The following is an 8726-nucleotide window of genomic DNA, read 5'->3' as shown; positions in this document are numbered from 1 at the left end:
TGCTCCACTGCAGCCCCGTCGATGAGAATGGGGGCGTGCATGGTTCTCTTTTTCCTGTAGCCCACAATCATCTCCTTTATCTTGATCATGTTGAGGGAGATGTTGTTGTCCTGGCACCACACGGCCAGGTCTCTGACCTCCTCCCTATAGGCTGTCTCGTCGTTGTCGGTGATCAGGCCTACCACTGTTGTGTCAACGGCAAACTTAATGATGGTGTTGGTGTCGTGCCTGGCCATGCAGTCATGAGTGAAAAGGGGGTACAGGAGTAGACTGAGCCCACACCCCTGAGGGGCCCTTGTGTTGAGGATCAGCGTGGTGGATGTGTTGTTACCTACCCTTACCATCTGGGGGCAGGAGGTAAGGAAGTCCAGGATTCAGTTGCAGAGAGAGGTGTTTAGTACCAGGGTCCTTAGCTTATTGACGAGCTTTGAGGGCACTATGTTAAATGCTGAGCTGTAGTCAATGAACAGCATTCTCACATAGGTGTTCCTTTTGTGGGAAAGGGCAATGTGGAGTGCAATAGAGATTGCATCATCTGTGGATCTGCTGGGACGTCATGCAAATTGGAGTGGGTCTAGGGTTTCTGGGATAATGGTGTTGATGTGAGCCATGACCAGCCTTTCAAAGCGCTTCATGGCTACAGATGTGAGTGCTACGGGTCGGTAGTCATTTAGGCAGGTTACCTTGGTGATCTTGGGCACAGGCACTATAGCGGTCTGCTTAAAACATGTTGGTATTACAGACTCAGACAGGAAGGGGTTGAAAATATCAGTAAATACACTTGCCAGTTGGTCAGCGCATGCTCGCAGTACACGTCCTGGTAATCCGTCTGGCCCTGCGGCCTTGTGAATGTTCACCTGTTTAAAGGTTTTACTCAAATCAGCTGCTGAGAGCGTGATCACAGTCTTCCAGAACAGCTGTTGCTCTCATGCATGTTTCAGTGTTATTTGCCTAAAAGCGAGCATAGAAGTAGTTCAGCTCGTCTGGTTGGCTCGTGTCACTGGGCAGCTCTCGGCTGTGCTTCTCTTTGTAGTCTGTAATGGTTTGCAAGCCACGCCACATCCGACGAGTGTCAGAGCCGGTGTTGTACAATTAGATTTTAGTCCTGTATTGATGCTTTGCCTGTTTGATGGTTCGTTGGAGGGTATAGTGGGATTTCTTATAAGCTGATGGGTTAGAGTCCCGCTCCTTGAAAGTGGCAGTTCTAGCCTTTAGCTCAGTGAGGATGTTGCCTGTCATCCATGGCTTCTGGTTGAGGTATGTACGTACGGTCACTGTGGGAACAACGTCATCGATGCACTTATTATGAAGCCAATGACTGATGTGGTGAACTCTTCAATGCCGGAACATATTTCAGTCTGAGCTAGTAAAACAGTCCTGTAGCTTAGCATCAGCTTCATCTGACCACTTTTTTATTGGTCTAGTCGCTGGTGATTCCTGCTTTAATTTTTGCTTGTAAACAGGAATTAGGAGGATAGAATTATGGTCAGATTTGCCAAATGGAGGGCGAGGGAGAGCTTTGTACAGATCTGTGTGTGGAGTAAAGGGGGTCCAGTTTTTTGGCTGCACATTTAACATACTGAAAGGAATTTGGTAAAACAGATTTAAGTCCCCCTGAATTAAAGTCCCCGGCTACTAGGAGCACCACCTCTGGGGTGAGCGTTTTTTGTTTGCTTATGGCGGAGTACAGCTCATTCAATGCTGTCTTAGTGCCAGCCTCTGACTGTGGTGGTATGTAAACAGCTATGAAAAATACAGATAACTCTCTAGGTAGAGTATTTCATAAGCTGTAGACCACACTACCTCAGTCCAGCAATACTTCGAGACTTAGATATCGTGCACCAGATGTTATTTACAAAATTACAGTCCGCCACCCCATCTTACCAGACGCCGCTGTTCTATCCTGCCTGTGCAACGTATAACCAGCCAGCTGTATGTTGATAGTTTGTCGTTCAGGCACGACTCTGTGAAGCATAAGATACTACAGTGTTGAATGTCCCGTTGGTAGTTTAATCTTCTGCGTATGTCATCTATTTTATTCACCAAAGACTGCACGTTTGCTAGTAGAATGGAAGGAAGTTGGGGTTTATTTGATCGGCTACGAATACTCGGAAGGCAGCCTCCTCTTCACGCATAAAAAAAAGAGGGAAACGTGGCGGTCTTCTGGTCAGACTACGGAGACGGGCACATCGTGCCCCACTTCCGAGCATTCTTCTTGCCAATGTCCAGTCTCTTGACAACAAGGTTGATGAAATCCGAGCAAGGGTAGCATTCCAGAGGGACATCAGAGACTGTAACATTCTGTGCTTCACGGAAACATGGCTCACTGGAGAGACGCTATCCGAAGCGGTGCAGCCAACGGGTTTCTCCACGCATCGCGCCGACAGAAACAAACACCTTTCTGGTAAGAAGAGGGGTGGGGGTGTATGCCTTATGGCTAACGAGGCATGGTGCGATGAAAGAAACATACAGGAACTCAAATCCTTCTGTTCACCTGATTTAGAATTCCTCACAATCAAATGTAGACCGCATTATCTACCAAGAGAATTCTCTTCAATTATAATCACAGCCGTATATATCCCCCCCCCCCCCCCCAAGCAGACACATTGATGGCTCTGAACGAACTTTATTTAACTCTTTGCAAACTGGAAACCATTTATACGGAGGCTGCATTCATCGTTGTTGGGGATTTTAACAAGGCTAATCTGAAAACAAGACTCCCTAAATTTTATCAGCATATCGATTGCGCAACCAGGGGCGGAAGAACCTTGGATCACTGTTACTCTAACTTCCGCAACGCATATAAGGCCCTGCCCCGCCCCCCTTTCGGAAAAGCTGACCACGACTCCATTTTGCTGATACCTGCCTACAGACAAAAGCTCAAAAAAGAAGCTCCCACGCTGAGGTCTGTCCAACGCTGGTCCGACCAAGCTGACTCCACACTCCAAGACTGCTTCCATCACGTGGACTGGGACATGTTTCGTATTGCTTCAAATAACAACATTGACGAATACGCTGATTCAGTGTGCGAGTTCATTAGAACGTGCGTTGAAGATGCCGTTGCCATAGCAACGATTAAAACATTCCCTAACCAGAAACCTTGGATTGATGGCAGCATTCGCGTGAAACTGAAAGCGCGAACCACTGCTTTCAATCAGGGCAAGGTGTCTGGTAACATGACTGAATACAAACAATGCAGCTATTCCCTCCGTAAGGCTATCAAACAAGCTAAGCGTCAGTACAGAGACAAAGTAGAATCCCAATTCAACGGCTCAGACACAAGAGGCATGTGGCAGGGTCTACAGTCAATCACGGACTACAGGAAGAAATCCAGCCCAGTCACGGACCAGGATGTCTTGCTCCCAGGCAGACTAAACAACTTTTTTGCCCGCTTTGAGGACAATACAGTGCCACTGACACTGCCTGCAACGGAAAAATGCGGTCTCTCCTTCACTGCAGCCGAGGTGAGTAAAACATTTAAACGTGTTAACCCTCGCAAGGCTGCAGGCCCAGACGGCATCCCCAGCAGCGCCCTCAGAGCATGTGCAGACCAGCTGGCTGGTGTGTTTACGGACATATTCAAACAATCCCTATACCAGTCTGCTGTTCCCACATGTTTCAAGAGGGCAACCATCGTTCCTGTTCCCAAGAAAGCTAAGGTAACTGAGCTAAACGACTACCGCCCCGTAGCACTCACTTCCGTCATCATGAAGTGCTTTGAGAGACTAGTCAAGGACCATATCACCTCCACCCTACCTTACACCCTAGACCCACTCCAATTTGCTTACCGCTCAAATAGGTCCACAGACGATGCAATCTCAACCACACTGCACACTGCCCTAACCCATCTGGACAAGAGGAATACCTATGTGAGAATGCTGTTCATCGACTACAGCTCGGCATTCAACACCATAGTACCCTCCAAGCTCGTCATCGAGCTCGAGACCCTGGGTCTCGACCCAGCCCTGTGCAACTGGGTACTGGACTTCCTGACGGGCCGCCCCCAGGTGGTGAGGGTAGGTAACAACATCTCCTCCCCGCTGATCCTCAACACTGGGGCCCCACAAGGGTGCGTTCTGAGCCCTCTCCTGTACTCCCTGTTCACCCACAACTGCGTGGCCACGCACGCCTCCAACTCAATCATCAAGTTTGCGGACGACACAACAGTGGTAGGCTTGATTACCAACAATGACGAGACGGCCTACAGGGAGGAGGTGAGGGCCCTCGGAGTGTGGTGTCAGGAAAATAACCTCACACTCAACGTCAACAAAACTAAGGAGATGATTGTGGACTTCAGGAAACAGCAGAGGGAACACCCCCCTATCCACATCAGTAGTGGAGAGAGTAGCAAGTTTTAAGTTCCTCGGCATACACATCACAGACAAACTGAATTGGTCCACTCACACACAGCATCGTGAAGAAGGCGCAGCAGCGCCTCTTCAACCTCAGGAGGCTGAAGAAATTGGGTTTGTCACCAAAAGCACTCACAAACTTCTACAGATGCACAATTGAGAGCATCCTGGCGGGCTGTATCACCGCCTGGTACGGCAACTGCTCCGCCCTCAACCGTAAGGCTCTCCAGAGGGTAGTGAGGTCTGCACAACGCATCACCGGGGGCAAACTACCTGCCCTCCAGGACACCTACACCACCCGATGTTACAGGAAGGCCATAAAGATCATCAAGGACATCAACCACCCGAGCCACTGCCTGTTCACCCCGCTATCATCCAGAAGGCGAGGTCAGTACAGGTGCATCAAAGCTGGGACCGAGAGACTGAAAAACAGCTTCTATCTCAAGGCCATCAGACTGTTAAACAGCCACCACTAACATTTAGTGGCTGCTGCCAACACACTGACACTGACTCAACTCCAGCCACTTTACTAATGGGAATTGATGGGAAATTATGTAAATATATTACTAGCCACTTTAAACAATGCTACCTTATATAATGTTACTTACCCTACATTATTCATCTCATATGCATACGTATATACTGTACTCTATATCATCGACTGCATCCTTATGTAATACATGTATCACTAGCCACTAAAACTATGCCACTTTGTTTACATACTCATCTCATATGTATATACTGTACTCGATACCATCTACTGTATCTTGCCTATGCTGCTCTGTACCATCACTCATTCATATACCCTTATGTACATATTCTTTATCCCCTTACACTGTATATAAGACAGTAGTTAAGGAATTGTTAGTTAGATTACTTGTTGGTTATTACTGCATTGTCGGAACTAGAAGCACAAGCATTTCGCTACACTCGCATTAACATCTGCTAACCATGTGTATGTGACAAATAAAATTTGATTTGATTTTCAAATCACAGGGACCTGGGCCTGTTCCTGAGAAAGCAGTATATCGTTCGCGTCGGGCTCGTCAGACTCCTTAACGGAAAAAAGGGATTCTGCCAGTCCGTGGTGAGTAATCGCAGTCCTGATGTCCAGAAGTTATTTTCGGTCATAAGAGACGGTAGCAGCTCTATTATGTACAAAATAAGTTTTTAAATTATTATTTAAATCAAAAAGTTAAACGCAAATAAATTAACAAAAACAAGGACAACAGCCTAAGCACACAGCCAAGGCAGGAGTTGCTTCGGGACAAGGTTCTAAATGTCCTTGAGTGGCCCAGCCAGAGCCCAGACTTGAACCCAATTGAACATATCTGCAGTAACGCTCCCAATCAAACCTGACAGAGCTTGAGAGGATCTGCAGAGAAGAATGGGAGAAACTCCACAAATACAGGTGTGCCAAGCTTGTAGCGTCATACCCAAGAAGACTCAAGGCTGTAATTGCTGACAAAGATGCTTCGACAAAGTACTGAGTAAAGGGTCTGAATACTTACGTAAATGTGATTTTTTTTTTTTTTTTGCTTAGTAATTATGTGGTATTGTGGGTAGATTGAGGAATATATTTTAGAATAAGTCTAAAGTCTGTAATGTAACAAAATGTGGAAAAAGTCAAGGGGTCTGAATACTTTCCGAATGCACTGTTTATGTTTTGACCATGACAGTTTACAATATAATGTAACACCAAGTAATTTAGTCTCATCTTGTTCAACAGCCACACCATTCATTACCAGATTCAGCTGAGGTCTAGAACTTAGGGAATGATTTGTACCAAATATATAATGCTCTTAGTTTTAGAGATGTTCAGGACCAGTTTATTACTGGCCACCCATTCCATAACAGGCTGCAACTTTTTGTTCAGGTTTTCAGTGACTTCATTAGCTGTGGTTGCTGATGTACATATGGTTAGATCATCAGCAGACATGGAAACACATGCTTTGTTTAATGCCAGTGGCAGGTCATTGGTAAAAATAGGAAAAAAGTATAGGGCCTAGAAAGCTGCCCTGGGGTAGACCACACTTTACGTGCTTGACATTAAAAGCTTCCATAAAATAAACCCTCAGTTCTATTTGATAGATAACTCTAAATCAATGATAGGGCAGAGGTTGAAAAGCCATAACACATAAGTTCTCAACAACAAAAGGATTAAGCCTAATACCAATTAAATGTAATTGAAAATGTGATCCCCAAAAGTTATATCTTGAGAGGCCCATAAACAATAACTAGTAATGCTGCATACATAAGAAAATATAGAAATTTCACCTTTCTGGTAAAAATAGTTAAATTGCTGAGGTGTAGTCACTTTAGAGGACACTTCTCCGTCACCATTTTAACAGGACAACAGTCTCAGCACACAGCCAAATATGATACAAATGAAATATTCTGTAGTACCTATTCAACAAAACTATGAATAAGGGTTGAAATGACATGCTTTCTAAATATAGTACAATCAATTTATTAAACGACCAACTATAAGAATTCACCTTAACTGTAAAATACATCTTTGCATGTTTATAGTGTTGTGCATATTTTTTAAAGGTCTCTTGATCAAAACGTCTGCCCCATCGCCGTGAAAGTCTCAGCACTCTAGCTTGGCTTCCTGAACTCGCTTATCATATTAATATTGTCCATCTATGGCAAACAATGTTTTTTCCCCTTCAAAATCGATTAATTATTTCAGATTAATGGCTATAACTCGATTTCTGAATGTGCTAGTGATGAAGCCACTCTCCGCTCCGCTGCAAGGATTGCGGACATGTGCTTTGTCAGTGGCTGTGATGTAAGGTTCAGTCAGGAGTTGGACAGTCAGAAAAGAGAAAATGAAGTGCTAGGAGGGACAACCCAGCTTCAAGTGGTTTCAGGGTTCACATCCTGTGTCACACAGGCTCAAAAAATATACTACTGTCTGTAGGAACCAGGACTAATGCTCAACGCAAGACATTTCAATCGACAGTGTCCATAGATCAATTAATAAACGTCGGTCGGAACAGATACCAGAACTATGCAGGTCCCCTAAAGGGTCTTGACTTCAAAGAAAATGGTACGGAGAAAAAAAAAGTTTTAAAAAAATGCTGCTTTACAAAAATGGGAAGAGTAGGGATGTCTGGAATAGGTATACATTGTACTTGAGACATTTGTCTGTTTTCCTTTTGTATAGCAACCGTTTCCGAATCTAAGTGTCGTGTTTTTAGCATTTACTTATTTTTATATTCTAATTTTCTACGGTAATCATTATCGCCAGTCCTGCGCTACGTTTTCGGAATGATTCTTTATTTAACGAGGCAAGTCCGTTAAATTCTTATTTACAATGACAGCCTACCAGGGAACAGTGGGTTAAGTGCCTTGTTCAGGGGCAGAATGACAGATGTACCTTGGCAGCTCGGGGACTCGATCCAGAAACCTTTCGGTTACTTGCCCAACGTTCTAACCACTAGACTAATGTTGGATGATCTGTGATAAGAAATATGCAACTTCCTCAGCCCCAGGGTCAGTGGGTTGATAGGAATTCGATACGTTGGCTCAACTCTCACCATTGGAGCACAATGGCTGGGTATTAAAGACACTGGCAGACACTAAGGAGGTTGAGCTGGTAACTACTTCTACTGATTGAGCTGTCAACGACTATCTTCATGACGTTGACCCTTTGACAGATTGGGGGAGGCACACAAAATGCTGTAAATCGTGAATGCTGACTATCTCTCAATACACAGCTCAAGATATTGGATGACAATTTATAGTTGAAATGTGTTATATACACTGAACAAAAATTAAAACAACATGTTACAATTGCAACAATTTCACTGTGTTAGTTCATATAAGGAAATCGGTCAATTGAAATGAATTAATGAGGCCCTAATCTATGGACTTCACATAACTGGGCAGGGGCACAGCCATTGGTAGGCCTGAGATTGTTGGAGGACCACCCACTGGGGAGCCAGGCCCAAACAATCAGAATTCGTTTTTCCCCCAAAAAGGGCTTTATTAGGGACATAACTACTCGGTTTCATCAAACGTCCAGGTGGCTGGTCGCAGACGATCCCGCAGGTGAAGAAGCCAGATGTGGAGGTCCTGGGCTGTCGTGGTTGTAAGGCTGGTTGGATGTACTGTCAAATTCCCTAAAATGGAGGCGGCTTATGGTAGAAAAATTAACATTCAATTCTCTGGCAACACCTACCTCTTGATGTATATTGCTGCAGTCAAAATGCCAAATGCACACTCCCTCAACTTGACATCTGTGGCATTGTGTTGTGTGAAAAAGCACAAGGTGCACCTGCGTAATGATCATGGGGTTTAATCAGCTCCTTAATATGCCACACCTGTCAGGTGGCTGGATTATCTTGGGAAATAAGAATTGCTCAC

This window comes from Oncorhynchus masou, chromosome 18, assembly GCF_036934945.1.
Source record: "Oncorhynchus masou masou isolate Uvic2021 chromosome 18, UVic_Omas_1.1, whole genome shotgun sequence".
Lineage (NCBI taxonomy): Eukaryota > Metazoa > Chordata > Actinopteri > Salmoniformes > Salmonidae > Oncorhynchus > Oncorhynchus masou.
The sequence above is the reverse complement of the archived record's forward strand: the minus strand, read 5'-3'. Positions refer to the sequence as shown.